This window comes from Mesoplodon mirus (assembly GCF_964341445.2).
Source record: "Mesoplodon mirus genome assembly, chromosome: 3".
NCBI lineage: Eukaryota > Metazoa > Chordata > Mammalia > Artiodactyla > Ziphiidae > Mesoplodon > Mesoplodon mirus.
The window spans coordinates 47,198,775-47,214,861 of record NC_138978.1 but is presented as its reverse complement, the minus strand read 5'-3'; the positions used below and the strand labels follow the sequence as shown (position 1 = coordinate 47,214,861).

Genomic DNA, 16,087 nt, shown 5'->3' with positions numbered 1-16,087 from the left:
CCTAAGTTCCCTCATTTTTCCCATAGAAATACTTGCTCTATACGTGTTCTATTGTGATGATAAGCAAGAGTATAGTTGCCAAAATTTTCCATTCAAGGAGTATGTAGGCATTATAAGGAATACAAATGCTAAGTATTTGCACTCAAGTTGATAATTTATTGGAGTCAGACTCATAAAAGTAATGTGTAGGGATTCAGAGAATGGAGGAATCACATTCAGTGATGTGTGCGGGGGTGGTGATCAAGATGATTTAATAAAGGAGGTAGGAGTTGAGCTGGATCTTGAGGAATAGGAAAGGTGGTAGAAGAGAGTTAGCTGGAAGGGATAAGAGCAGAGAGGCACTGGGATTCTCAGTCTGGCCCCAGCCTTTGTTTTCAGACTCATTATCTTCTGCACACTCCAGACAAAATGATGTTCTCCGAATCACAGACTTGTGTCCGGCACGTAGTAGGCAAACCTCCAAGGTTCAGCTTCTACCTCTTCCGTTAAACCCTCACCCAAGTGGAATTTATCATGCTCTCCTCTGCATCTTAATGTCTCTACAGGCTTTAAATTTGGGACCTGCTACTTTCCCTACATCCTCTCTGTCAAGTAGGTATTCTGCCGTTGAAAACTTACAGATAAACTCAGAGGGTGTATTTGGCCAAAGTCAAACAACTGATAAGTGCTGAAGCCAGGTAGAGCTCTTTTGACTTGAAATCCACTACTGTATGCCCTACACTGGAGCGCCCTGGCATGAAACAGGTGGAGTAAAATGTATTGATACTTAATTCTCAGAGCTCTAATTTTCTCATTTATAAATGGGAGCAGTAGCACGGACCTCATGGGATTGTTTTAATTTTTTTTTGGCCGCACCGCTTTTGGGATCCCAGTTCCCTGACCAGGGATGGAACCCGAGCCCCCTGCAGTGGAAGTGCGGAGCTCTAACCACTGGACCAACAGGGAATTCCCTGTTATAAGAATTAAATGGTAAAATATGTGAACTCCCTAGCTCAATGACTAGCATTTAGTGGTCCCTTCTCACCAAGCTTCAGATTCATGTAGGTATAAATACACAAATAAGAAATATCCAGTTCTGGGCTGCAAAGAAAACGGATTCTGCAGAGAGGCCTTCTGTAAACTTTTACAGGCCCCAGCCTCTGAGTCACGTCATGAGAAATTTTATAAGGCAGCATCTTGTAAAGACTTTAGATTTTGCATTTTCCCTCACGTCCAACCTATCATATCCTTTTCCTGCCTTAGCATGTGTCAAATGCAAGGACTGTAGTTGTGTGACTTGTCCAGCTTTGAGGTTAGAGGGTGGTTGAATAATCTCCAAGGCTGGGATCCTAAAAAAAATTAACCAAACCATTCTTTCCGATCGGGACTTTTAATTACTACGTCGAGGAACCTACATTAAAAGCAAGAGGGGGAGAAGGCTCATGGATGGTAGTTGATTCCAAACCCACGTGAACCTAAATAAATGATTTCTTAAATCTTTTACCGGGGTAGAGGGTGGGATACTCTTGTGATTTCTCTCGAGCTCCTTAACTCCAGAATTGGCTGCATTTTAAAAGAAAAGGATTCCAGCTTCGGTGGGCTGGTGGCAAAGTGAATAGGCGGGGAATGGTGGGGCGACCGGGGAGGATTCCTCTGTCTACCTACTCGCTGGTGTTCAGAAGCCCGCTCTAGCCGCCAAGGGTCCGCGGAGGCGCGGGCCGGGTCAGTTCCGTAAGCCAGGCTCTCAGAGGTGCACGTCCAAGGCCGGGGCTTCCTTCCCCTGGGGGACGGCTTTCGGGCCCTCTTCCCGCTTGGGGGCCTCCGTAGGGAGGTCCACAGACAAGGAAGCAGACCTGAGCGGCGCGGCAGTGCCCGCGACCCCGGCCTCCTCAAGCACGTCAGCGTCCTCGCGCCGCTCCCCGGGGAGCCCAGCGGGGGAGATGGACTTCGCGACCCTCGCTCGGTGGCCCCGCCCCTCCCCGCGAGCCCGTGGTGACTTCAACCTTCCCCCAACGCTAGAGGGCCCCGCCCCCTCCCCGCGGGCTAGAGTGTGCTCGCGCGCTCGCCCCTTCCCTCAGCGTGAGTGTGAGCGCGCTGTCCTCTCACCTCGGCGTTGTTTCCCTCCTCCCCATTGTTTCCCGTCTCTACCACAAGGCCACGAACGTAGCCCCTCCCCCAAGGGTGTTTACTACCCCCCACCCCAGTTTAACCGGTGCCCAGGGGACCCCAGAACGGAGGGAGGGGGCACCCCCAAACTCTTCCCCCTGCGCCTCTTTTCCGGGGTCTCCTGTGCATCTATTCCCTACCCCCGCCCGGGTCAGGACTCCATTCGGGGATCCGTCCCTCTCTCCCCTCCCCCTCTCCCCCGGCTCCCCTTCTCCCTCGGCCCCCTCCCCTCAGCGGGTCCTCCTCTTTCTCTCCCCCTCTCTCCTCCCCCTCCCCATCCCTTCCCCCCCACAATGCAGTTCGCGGCGCGGCGGACATGGCGGTGGAACCCTGAGCTCGTCGTGTCTTGGCCTCCAGCGGCGGCGGCAGTGACGGCGGCAGCGGGAGGCGGAGGCGGAGCGGGAGCCACTGAGATGAGGAGGCGCCGTGCGCGCCTGTAGCTCGCGGGCCTCGCAGGTACGGAGGTTCCGGCCGCGGCGCAGCACCCGGCGCCCAAAGGGGTGTGCTCGGCGCAGGCCGGGCGGCCCCCTCTTCGCCCTCAGGTGCCGCGGCTCGCAGGTGTCGCGGGCCCGGCCCGAGCCCGTGTCAGCCGCCCTCTTGGGGCCTGACACTTCTTTCTTTGCCGGAATGCGCTTCGGGTGTCCCAGGGGAAGGCAGAGATAAGGGAGGTAGGGGCGGCGGCCTGGGCTTCCTGAGGAGGGCATCGGGGAGCTTTGGGGCCGAACTCCACAGCGAGAGGCTGGGGCGCTCGGCCCCCGAGCTGAAACCTGTAGACCCGGGCAGCGGATTTTGAGTTAACGGGATAGGAGTGAACATTTTCTGGGGTCCAGTATGATTCCTTGTCATGTGTGCCTTTTCTTTCACCCCTGCTTAGATATAGACGTAAGTATATAACATGTAAATACACAAACACGCATATAATACATTAAACATTTTTTTCCGGGTTCGCCCTTGTCGGGATGAGAGAACGTAGAGATGTCTGTGAGGATATCGCTTCTTGCTCGCCCGCCTTCTCTCTCCCCCGCCCCCCGGTCGAATGGTGGTAATGAACGCGTTTGACGTGGGAAACTGAGATTCGTATTTGTAAACAGACAGCACTCGCCGAGTGTGTTGTACGCCTCCGCGAGAGGTTTCAGGTCCTTTTGGTATACGGATTGCAAAAGAATGAGATATCTAGACCTGAAAGAAAGATATCATCGGGATTTCAAGTCGTACCTGAATGTGGTGAATTACTGTTATTTTAACAACGTTGATTAAATACTTTCTTTTTAGAAGATTATCAAATTTTTAATCATGAATTTTGTACCTTCCGCGAGATCTTAGTTTCGGTATACCATGTTTCTTCGTTTCGATATATTTTTCATACAAAAGTAGTTCCTTACACATTTGACGTTCTACTCCCTTTTGTGATTTCTTTAGTGTCCAGAAGTGCAATTCGAATTGTGTATTGTTGGCATGCATTTAATAATTAGCTGGAGCGGATCAGGTTACCTTTTGTTTCCAAAGATCGCCCCCCCATCCAGTCTTGTAGTAGCGAAATGTGTAATACTTGGTGAAACGGAACATATCCTTTTTCTGTTTTTAAAATAATGAGAACTATTAGCTAATAAAATTGGATAATTGCAACTGGTTATGATAATTTAGAGAGAATGCCGTATCAAGGTGGTGAATTGTAGGATGGTTTTTTTAGAAAGTTTTTTTTGTTGTTACAATCAGTCAGCGTGTTCTGTATATGAGTAAAATGTACGCTGAAATTTTTTTTAGGCTCAGAACGCTTGTATGTCTCCTTAGAAATTGCTGCACTACATTGCATCCTAGTACTGATTAGTCACAACTTATAAAGTTTGAAATATTGATTCATTTAGAAAACTGTGCTTAAGATAATTAATGAATTCACTAGTGTCTAGTGTATTATGATCCTTTTATAAACAAATTTTAAAGAGTGCTTCTTAAAAACCGTATACTTTGGGGAAGATAAGAATTTTAAGTTGTTTTATGCTTTAAAAAGATGATATTTAATACAAACAAAATAGTTACTTTTTCAAAAAGAGCTATTTTAGATAAATTTTCCTGCTGGTTGTAATTTTTCATTTGACTTCTGTGGAAAATGAAAAAATAAAGCTTCCTTGAAATAATACAGAAGCGGAAGTGAAAGTTATTGACATTTAATGTTTTAAGTCTAGCAAATATCTAAATACAAAAAGGAAATTAAAGTCTTTTCATTGTCCTAGGTCAAGTTGTTAGTAATACAGATAAACTAACAAGATGTTATGATGCACATAAGTTTAGTTCAATATTGTAAATCCTAAATCACATCTAGAATTACATATATTTTTAGTTAATGTAGCTGGAACAGTATAGTGTCTGCATTATAATTTCAGACCTTTTAAAATAAAAATTTTTATTTGTAATTATAAATGTATGATTAATGAAAAGCTGTTTAAAGAGAATTTTTATTAGTTCTCAGAGTAGAGTCATTTTAGTAAGAGTAATTGGATGATTCTCTTTGACCTCGAAGTTAACCTTGACATGCACAATAAGCAGGATTAATTATGTTGTGTTCTTCATATAATGTCAAATCAGGATCTTTGGGTAGACAAAGGTGTATGAATTTTATTTCTGCAGAAAGTTTCTGGTTTCAGAGAAACTATAAATATGACTTACCTGTAAATGCCGATGCCAGTAAATTTTGTTTACCCTTAAAAAAAAAAGACCATTTTGATATAACAAATTCAGTGAGATGTGTTACTTCCTAACATAAACTACAAATGCTTGAATTCAGTTGATTGTTACTGCAGATAGAAATATGTTCTAAAAAAGAAGAGTTCTAGAAAGACAAATAGGCAAGGGGAGTAAAGCAGGATATATAGACTTTTTTCTTCTTAGAGGAATTAAGATTAATTACACTGAACTAAGTAAATTAGAATTTTTTTACACTAAACTAAGTTTTACCTGTTTTGTTTCAGGCATTGTGCTAGACACGTTTATGTATTTTTTTCACTTGTTCAGTGTAACAACCCTATGAAACCTGTTTTATAAATGAGGAATCTCTGACTCAGGTTAATTTGCAAAAGATCATAGAGTTAGAAAGATTGAAAGCAGCTCTGTGTGTTCTTCCTATTATATATGTCATGTTGCTTCTCAGATGTATCAAGTGTTCTCCCAATTTTTTGGGAGAAACTGCCTAAGGTTGCTTGTTCATTAATCATTTATTTCTTCAAACATTTGCATTTGTACTTTATGCTAGACATTGCTAGGTTTTAGAGATATAAAATTATTGAAGACAACCTCTTGCTTCAGGGAACTCAGTCATATAATATGTACAGATAAATTGCAACACACTAGATTATGGGAGTTCGGAGGGAAGATGCCGGCTCTTGAGGGATGAGTAGGAGTTTTCCAGGTGGAGAAGGGGATAGACTGGAGGCCATTCCAAAGTAAAGGAATAATATGTGTGAAGGTGGTAAGTTGTAATAGGGCTTGGTGTTTAGGGGAGAGTGAGAAATTCAGTGTGGTATGAATTGAGGAGTTAATGGATAGAGTGGTGAGAGAAATGGTTTGAAGTACCTGGCAGATTGTGAAGATTATTGTGTATGTTAAATGAAGAACTTCGGATTTTTATCGTGTAAAGTGAGATCACCAAGTGGGATAGTGGTTGAGCTGTAATTAAAATTATGTTTTTTGATTCCTATTTTAGTATTTCTTTCTCCTTGGCTTCTCCATCAATAGATTTACCCTTGTTTTCACTGGATAGTCAAGCCATCTTTTGTATGCTGCTCTCTTCTCCTCTCTCTAGTTGCTGTATTCCAGACTGGTTCTTTGAGGATCCTGTGATCCAAGTCTTATTGTCTAAGAATGTTTAATTTCTTAGAGGAGTCTTTTGAGGTAAAAATAACTCTGGGAGAAATCACCTTGTTATGGTTACACAGGAAGTGTTTTCACTCCTTGGCTTGGGTTAGTTGACTGCTTTCTAGTTTACCACTGGAAAGCAATAACATAGGGCATTGGGGAATGTGGGCTGGAAAGCAGAGGCAGGATTCATACAAGCTCGGTGTTCATCAGTAAAGATGTGCAAAGTCCTACTGATCTTTATACAAAGCAATCTGTATTTTCAAAAATTAGGTATTTTGTAAGACACAATAATCTGGTCATTTTAAATGGGTATTTGATTTACAATGATAATAGGTAACTTACTTCATAGTTACTATGTGTTAATTTATTGCTAAAGATCTTAGAAGTATTTATCGGCCCTCGCAACAACTCCTTTTATATTATCAGTATTTATAGGTGAGGAAAGTAGCTGCAGAAAAACTAAATACCTTGGATAAGATCTCAGAGCTAGTTTGCTGCTGAGCCAGGATTTGAACTCACGGTGTATGAGTCTAGAGTTAGAGCTCTTAACCACTATACTATGTTGCACCTCAAGCTTAGGTTGTCAAATTTTAGTATGCAGAGGATGTTAAATTCAGTCTAGTTGCATAGGTTGTCAAAAAATGTTTTGTTAAGAACATAAAGTATGAATTAAGATGATAATGAAATCTGATTGCATTTTGTCAGTCTCAGCTGTACACTGTAGTTTAAATAATTTAATTAACATTAAAATTGATTGGTCATTAACTATAAATAGCTCAGCTTGTGCTGAGGGTTAGTTTAGGTCAGCGATATTCAAACTATGTTTGGGGACCTTTTGGGGGTCTCTGAGTCATAACTGTTTTCATAATAATATTAAGAAGGTATTTACCTTTTCCCCTTTCATTTTCTCATCTGGAATGTAGAGTGATAGATATATGTGAAAACATTATTACTTTGATGGTACTGGAATGTGTAATAGTGTGTTCTTTTTTTCTTTTTCTTTGAGAGATAATTTACAGTACTATAAAACTCACCTATTTAAAGCATGCAGTTCAGGGACTTCCCTGGCAGTCTGGCGGTTAATACTCCGCGCTTCCAATGCAGAGGACACGGGTTTGATCCCTGGTTGGGGAACTAAGATCCCATATGCTGCATTGCGTGACCAAAAAAAAAAAAAAAAAGCATGCAGTTCAGTGTATATTCGTAAGGTTATGTAACCATCACTACTGTTTAATTCCAGAATATTTTCATCTTACCAAAAGAAACCCTGTGCCCATTAGCAATCACCCCGCATCCCCCCCACCTCAAGCTTTTGGCAGCCACTAAACTGCTTTCTGTCTCATTCTGTCTTTGGAATTGCCTATTCTGGATATTTCATGTGAATAGAGTCATATAACATGTGGCTTTTTGTGCCTGGCTTCTTTCACTAAGCATAATGTTTTCAAGGTTCGTCCATAATACATCATGTATTAGCACTTCATTCCTTTTTATGGCTGAATAATACTACATTCTGTGGAATGTATTCTATAGAGATACCACATTTTGTTTATCCATTCATCATTTGATAGACATTTGGGTTATTTCCACTTTTTGGCTATTATGAATAATGTTTCTTTGAACATTCATGTAAAAGTTTTTGTGAGGATGTATGTTTTCATTTCTCTTGGATATATACCCAGGAGTGGAATTGCTGAGTGTTTTGATACATTTATGTTTAACTTTATGGAGGAACTGCCAAACTGTTTTCCTGAGAGGCTGCACCATCTTATATTTTCGCTAGTAATGTACGAGGCTTCTAATTTCTCCACATCCTCACCAACACTTGTTATTGTCCATCTTTTAAATTATTGCCATCCTAGCTGGTGAAGTGGTATCTCATTGTGGTTTTGATTTGCAGTTCCCTAATGACTAATGATGTTAAGCATCTCTTCATGGGTCTGTTGGCTCTTTGTATATCTTATTTGGAGAAATGTCTATTTAAATCCTTTGTTCATTAAAAAAAATCGGATTATTTTTATTGTTGAATTGTAAGAATTCTTTATATATTCTGTATACTAGACCCTTATCAGATAAATGATATGCATTTTGTGGGTTGTCTTTTCATTTTCTTTTTTTAAATTTAAAAATTTTGGCAAAATATATATATAAGATAAAATTTACCATGTTAACCATTTTTAAGTGTATATTCACAGTGTTGTGCAACCATCACCACCATCCATGTCCAGAACTTTTTCCTTTTTCCCAAACTAACACTCTGTGCCCTTAAGCAATAACTCCTCATTCCCTCCTCCCCTCAGCCCCTATCAACCATCATTCTACTTTCTGTTTCTATGAATTTGACTACTGTATGTAATTAGAGTCATATAATATTTGTTCTTTTGTGACTTACTTCATTTAGCACAGTGTCTTCAAGGTTCTTCTGTGTTATAGCATGTGTCGGAATTTGCTTCCTTATTAAGGCTGAATAACGTTTTGTTGTATTTATATACCATATTTTTGTTTATCCGTTCATCCGTTGATAGACACTTTGGTTGCTTCTGCCTTTTGGCTATTGTGAATACTGCTGCTGTGGATGTGGGTGCACAAATATCTGTTTGAGTCCCTGCTTTCTGTTCTTTGGAAATGTACCCAGAAGTGGAATTGCTGGATCATGTGGTAAATCTATGTTTAGTTTTTGAGGAACTGCCATTTAATTCTTTTCATTTTCTTGAGTATGTTTTTTAAGCACCCAAGTTTTAGATTTTGATAAAGTCCTATTTATCTACTACTTCTTGCGCTTTGGGAGTCATATCTAAGAAATATAAGCCAAAATTATAAAGATCTACACCTGTGTTTTTTTCTAACAGTTTTATAGTTTTAGCTTTTACATTTAGGTCTTCGATCCATTTTTAGTTTATTTTTATTTTTTTATTTTTTATTTTTTTGCGGTACATGGGCCTCTCACCGTTGCGGCCTCTCCTGCTGCGGAGCACAGGCTCTGGACGCGCAGGCTCAGTGGCCACGGCCCACGGGCCCAGCTGCTCCGCGGCACGTGGTATCCCTCCAGACCGGGGCACGAACCCGTGTCCCCTGCACCGGCAGGTGGACCCTCAACCACTGAGCCACCAGGGAAGCCCCATTTTTGGTTAATTTTTGAATGTGGTGTGAGGCAGAGGTCCAACTTCATTCTTTTGCATGTGGCTATCCAGTTATCCTAGCACCATTTATTGAACAAGACTGTTCTTTCCCTTGTTGAATGATCTTGGTGTCATTGTTGAAAATCAATTGACCATAAATGTCTCTGTTTCTGACTTCTCAATTGATTCTGGATTCTCCATTGATTTGTATGTCTGTCCTTATGCCAGTAACACCCAGTCTTTTTTCTTTTTTTTCCCTTTTATTTATTTATTTATTTATTTTTGGCTGCGTTGGGTCTTTGTTGCTGTGCCTGGGCTTTCTCTATTTGTGGCAAGTGGGGGCTCCTCTTCCTTGTGGTACGTGGGCTTCTCGTTGTGGTGGCATCTCTTGTTGGGGAGCACAGGCTTTAGGCGCGAGGGCTTCAGTAGTTGCGGCACACGGGCTCAGTAGTTGTGGCTCACTGGCTGTAGAGCGCAGGCTTAGTAGTTGTGGCACATGGGCTTATTTGCTCCGCGGCATGTGGGATCTTCCCGGACCAGGGCTCGAACCCGTGTCCCCTGCATTGGCAGGAGGATTCTTAACCACTGCACCGCCAGGGAAGTCCCATCACCCAGTCTTGATTACTGTAGCTTTGTAGAAACTTTTGAAATTGGGAAATTGAAGTTGAAGTTGTGAGTTCTCCAACTTAACTTTTCCTTTTCAAGATTATTTTGACTGTTCTGAGTCCCTTGCACTTCCGTGTGCATTTTAAGATCCACTTGTCAATTTTTGAAGAAAATCTTGTACTTCTTTTGTTATTACTTTGATGGTATTGGAATGTGTAATAGTGTACTCTTTCTTTTTCTTTGAGATATAATTTACAGTACCAATTGTAAATGGAATTGTTTTCTTTTTCTTTCTTTCTTTTTTTTTTTGCAGTACGCAGGCCTTTGACTGTTGTGGCCTCTCCCGTTGTGGAGCACAGGCTCTGGACGCTCAGGCTCAGCGGCCATGGCTCACAGGCCCAGCCGCTCCACGGCATGTGGGATCTTCCCAGACCGGGGCACGAACCCGTGTCCCCTGCATCGGCAGGCGGACTCTCAACCACTGCGCCACCAGGGAAGACCCTACAATTGATTTTTGTATATTGATATTGGATAGTAATCTTGCTGGACTAATTTATTAGCTCTAACAGGTTTTTTGAGGATTCCTTAGGATTTTGTATATATGGGATCATGTCATCTGCAAATATAGGTAGTTTTACTTCTTCTTTTCCAGTCTGGATGCTTTTTATTTCTTTTTCTTGCCTAATTGCCCTGGCTGGTACAGTGCCAAAGAGAAGTGAAGACAACGGAATTCCCTGGAGGTCCAGTGGTTAGGACTCGGTGCTTTCACTTCTGCGGCCCGCGTTCAATCCCTGGTCAGGGAACTAAGATCCTGCAAGCTACGCGGCCAAAATGAATAAATAAATAAATAGATAAATGTTAAAAAAAAAAGTGAAGACAGCATATCCTTGTTTCTGTTCTTAAGGGAGAAAACATTTAGTCTTTCACCATTAAGTATGAAGTCACATGTAGGTTTTTTGTCAGATTGAGGAAAGTTTCTTTTGATTCCTAATTTGTTGAGTGTTTTTATTGTAAAAGGGCGTTAGATTTTATCAAATGCTTTTTTTGTGTCACTTGAGCTGACTGTGTGGTTTTTGTCCTTTATTTTATTAATATGGTGTATTACATTGATTGATTTTCATATTGAACCAACCTTGCATTCCTGGTATAGAATACACTTGATCCTGGTGTATAACTTTTTGTTGCTGGATTTGGTTTGCTAGTATTTTTTTGAGGATTTTGCATCTGTATTCTTAAGACACATTGGTGTATATTTTTATCATAACGTCTCTGTCTGGTTTTGGTATTAAGGCAATACTGGCCTCATAGAATGAGTTAATAGTGTATTCTTGTATTTGAAAAATTTCTCAGTTTTAATATCTAATGATGTAAGTGTCAATAGCTATAACTCACAAAAACAAAAGTTCTTGGGATTCTTGGTAATTTTTAGGAGTATAAATGCATCCTGAGGTCAGAAAGTTTGAGAACTGCTGGTTTAGGCTAAGGACATACCTTAGTGCCTAAGCATTGAATCAAAAAATATGTCTCTTCTTTCTTGTCATAAACCAATCCCATTTGTGTCATTTTAGGCAAGTCATACACTCAGCATGCCTCATTAATATATAAAGTGGAAATACTGCAAGACTGTTAACTTTACAGATGTGAAAAGATAAATGAATGGGCATGTTAGGCATATATTAGCTGATACTATATCTTCAAAACAAACCTGTTTTTAAAAAATTTTTAAATTTTATTTAATTTTTTTATACAGCAGGTTCTTATTAGTTATACATTCTTTGCATATTAGAGTATATATGTCAATCCCAGTCTCCCAATTCATCACACCACCATCCCCCACCACCACTTTCCCCGCTTGGTGTCCATACATTTGTTCTCTACATCTGTGTCTCTATTTCTGCCCTGCAAACTGGTTCACTTGTACCATTTTTCTAGGTTCCACATATATGCATTAATGTACGATATTTGTTTTCCTTTTTCTGACTTATTCTGTATGACAGTCTCTAGATCCATCCACGTCTCCACAAATGATCCAATTTCATTCCTTTTTATGGCTGAGTAGTATTCCATTGTGTATATGTACCACATTTTCTTTATCCATTCATCTGTCGATGGGCATTTAGGTTGCTTCCACGACTGGCTATTGTAAATAGTGCTGCAGTGAACATTGGGCTGCATGTGTCTTTTTGAATTATGGTTTTCTCTGGGTATATGCCCAGTAGTGGGATTGCTGGGTCATATGGTAATTCCATTTTTAGTTTTTTAAGGAACCTCCATACTGTTCTCCATACTGGCTGTATCAGTTTACATTCCCACCAACAGTGCAAGAGGGTTCCCTTTTCTCCACACCCTCTCCAGCATTTGTTGTTTGTAGATTTTCTGATGCTGCCCATTCTGACTGGTGTGAGGTGATACCTCATTGTAGTTGTGATTTGCATTTCTCTAATAATTAGTGATGTTGAGCAGCTTTTCATGTGCTTCTTGGCCATCTGTATGTGTTCTTTGGAGAAATGTCTATTTAAACAAATCTTTTTTTTTTTTTTTTTTTTTTGTGGTACGCGGGCCTCTCACTGTTGTGGCCTGTCCCGTTGCGGAGCACAGGCTCCGGACGCGCAGGCTTAGCGGCCATGGCTCACGGGCCCAGCCGCTCCATGGCATGTGGGATCTTCCCGGACTGGGGCATGAACCCGTGTCCCCTGCATTGGCAGGCGGACTCTCAACCACTGCGCCACCAGGGAAGCCCAAACAAATCTTTTTTTAAAACTGAAAAATTTGTAAGGGCTCCAGAGCTTTTTGTAGGAACTTATGGTATTGTTATGAGACAGTGTCTTGAATTCTGTCATACAGGTAAAAAGTTGTTAGTTTGTGTTTGGAACTTGTATTTAAGCTTTCTGTGATAGTACCAGTTTTAAACCAGTGATTTTCATTATATGAGAGGTACATCTCCTTAGGAAGGTGTTTCATAATCACTTTGGAAGGTCTTTTAAACCACTCACAGCTAGCCTCTCCCACCCCCCATTCTTGTGTTCCTCTTTATTTCTGTTGGCTGTGTATTCTGTTTCTCAGATGGGTTAGAAAAATGATTGAGAACCATTATTCTGAATCCTCTAAGGGGGTTTGTAGCTTGTTCCCTTCACACCTCCTTCCTCAAAGCCAGAAAACCAGACCCATGTTTTTCTATATAGTGTCTGTCTATTCTTCTATTCTCCTCTAAAATTCTTCTTTTAAGACTGGTGCCCTACTGCCAAGGGCGGAAAGCGGCAGGGGGGTGGTGGTGGTGGTGTGATGAATTGGGCGATTGGGATTGACATGTATACACTGACGTGTATAAAATTGATGACTAATAGAACCTACTGTATAAAAAAAAAATAAAATTCAAAAATTAAAAAAAAAAAAAAAGACTGGTGCCCTACTGGCTGTTTCTTACCTGACTTTGTTATTTCAATCTAGGAACCTCTATGTCACTCCCTTATGTTCACTGATACTTTGGTATAATTCTTGATATCATATCAGGCAGTTGGAAGCATAATACTGAAGGTTACCTAACATCTTAACTTTATTTTTCCTTAATTTCTGTATTCCAGTGATATTCAACTCTACTTTCCTTGACACACCTACTCATATGGTTCAAAAATGGTTCTACTTCTGACCAAAATCTCCTTAATATCTGTATGTGCATCTTTCTCATTTCTTTAGTTTTCTCATCTATCCCTAATCTCTTTGAATATAACCTCTTTTGGGCTTTATCCTTCCCCCTCACCAGTACCATTACTGTTGTGTTCGCTTACCCTATTGAAATATTCATTTTGTCAATCCCCTACCCAGTATGAATTTAAATATCTGTAAATTGTATAAACTAGTAGACTGGTGTGTTATATATGTAGTTAGGTCTTTAACACAGCTGGGCAGTATTTTAGTCAGATTTCTTTCCTGTTTCTCACATTTAGTGTTGTTTTACCCTGGCCTTAAGCCCTCTACTGCCCTCTGCCTTTTTCAGTCAGTGTTGGCTTTCTGTTTCATAGAACAATGTTATAAAACTTGTGTTCCTCACAGTCCTTTGAGATACTGATAGGTGGTCCTGGTAAAAAATGTTTCTTTAGTCAAGTAAATGTGGGAAATGTTGCAAATTAGATCTCGCTCTTAGAGATTTACAGTGCTTATTAGGATATTGAAGCATCTTCTGGGAAGAAACCCACTTAACTTTAACACAACTTTTCCCTCTCCGCAATCCCACTAAAATTGCTTGTATTAAGGCCCTAAATAACCTTTTAATACTTTTTACTATTATTGATAAGTATTCTTGTTTACTTCAGTGACAGCTCCTTTTCCTCTCTTCTCTGTCTTCCTGTTCTGCAGAAGTTAATCTGAAGCAGAAATTGTGCTACTCTTCTGCTTGTCATCTATGGCTTCTCTTTGCTAAAGTCTAACCTTGAGTTGGTGTGCAAATATGTGTACCAATTTACATTCCCAGTTCATCTCCTGTATTCATCATGCATGCTATTTTACATCCTAAAAAACTTGTCAGAGTTTTAGAAATATATCTTGTCTACTACATACAAATCTTGCCTTACTCCTTCTCTTAAGTGAGAAATTCTTTCTCAGCTCAATATTATCTCCATGTAGAAGGCTTTTTCTTCGGCTCTTTCCTCAGGGTTTCCTTAGTATGTGTCACATAATATTGTCATTATTTGTTTATATGACTATATCCCGTTTTAGACATGAGCCTATTATTTATCTTTGTATCCCCAGCTTTTAACTGAGCACCTTATATGTGAATGTTGAAAATTAATCTTTGTTAAAACTAATTCCAGATTTATATTTGTTTACCTGAGCAACTAAAAGCACAGCTACATAATTTGCAGGGCCTAGTGCAAAATAAAAATGCAGGGTCCCTAGTTCAAAACGCAGGAAAAAAAGTGCTGTTAAAGTTACTAAAACATAAAGTTTTTTTCTTTCTTCTTTGATCTCACTCTCAGCTCGTTTTGTTTATTTTCTTTTTAATGTCATTGTAAATAAAGAACATTGAAATTGTTAAATAAGCGTGAATTTTACTGTTCAACTTTGTATTGTGCAATGCCAGATTTAAATGCAAATATATGATTATTTAACTCTTAGGTGGAATTGCTCGAATTTCATAGCTTGTACATATGTATTTCATTCTTACCAGAACAGGGAAAACACTGCGCAAAACTTACTCGCTGTTTTTATTTCATTTCTTACACTTGCACATTCTACCAACAGTTTTTACCTTTGATTTGGCAGGACTGAAAGGAAAAGGAACTGTGGCTTGCTCTATCTTTCCCTTTCCTTCTGTGTTGTCACTTTCAGCATAAGTGGTTGGTTAATACAGGGAAGTAACATGAGTAAGAAAAGACATGATAGGCTTTTTGATCATTCATGTTTCTTAGAATTCCATTGCCTTTCCTCTGTGTTTGAAGCAAGTTATGGTTCAAACAAAATGTGGCTTCTTGGGCTGTTAGTACCCTTGCTTACTTAGTTGTAGACAACATGTTTACTTAATATTCACATTGAGTGTTGCTGAACTCCCCACACATCATGGATCCACCGACATTCTGTGTTCACAGGGCATCACCAAAGCTATATGAGAATGAGGTGGAAACGAATGACAAGGTATACATTTTGCATATATCTCCTGCTCCTGTGCATGTTCTATTGTCCTATTAGACTTCACTACAAAACACAGATTCACAGGTAAAATTATTAAGAATTTCAAGTTGGTGACAGGAGAACTTTAAACCAAGCACAGCGTCTTTCTGAGCATGGAGCCCTCTGTAACTGCACAGATCACATGACCATGAAATTAGCCGTGAACAAAGGGATTGGAGGGAAATAGTAACATGGATCAAGACAAAGAGACTGCCTTATTTCACCTTGTACTAATGTGATAAGCCTTGTTACTACTCCTTTATTTTGAGGCATTCTGAGTGTTGTGTTCCTTATTGCCTTGAAGTTAGGTGCAGCCATGTGGCTTTTTTTGGTAAATGAAATGTGAGCAAAGGTGACCAGTGCTATTTCTTCTCTCTCTGTATTGCTAATATGGGAGGTAACATAAGATTAAAGCAGCTTGGAATGCTGAGCCAATGCATAAAGGATAGCTGCCTTAGAGAGTTACCTTAATTCACAGAGGATTTTGCATGAGTTGTTAAATCAGTGTATGTTGTGATAAACATTGAGTTGTAGAGGTTGTTATTGCAGCATAACCTGGCCCATTCCAAGGGCTACAGTATATGAAATTTCAAAATGAGTGTGATGTTAGTAGCGCAAGCATTGTAGGACCAGCACGGTTACATATCACAATTTTTGGACCTATGGGACAAACTTTGTCTCCCCAACAAACAAGTAATACTTAA

The 16,087-nt window shown here is 40.3% G+C and overlaps 1 protein-coding gene across 7 annotated transcripts in view; it reads left to right on the top strand.

Moving 5' to 3' along the window:
• The first annotated feature begins 2,451 nt into the window (after positions 1-2,451).
• TUT4 (terminal uridylyl transferase 4) overlaps positions 2,452-16,087 on the top strand; it is a 138,853-nt gene continuing 125,217 nt past the window's right edge. For all 7 annotated transcript variants that reach the window (XM_082615898.1, XM_082615897.1, XM_082615899.1 and 4 more), the window contains exon 1: positions 2,452-2,601. The gene's annotated coding sequence lies outside the window, so the exon portion shown is untranslated. The remainder of the gene's footprint in view (positions 2,602-16,087) is intronic.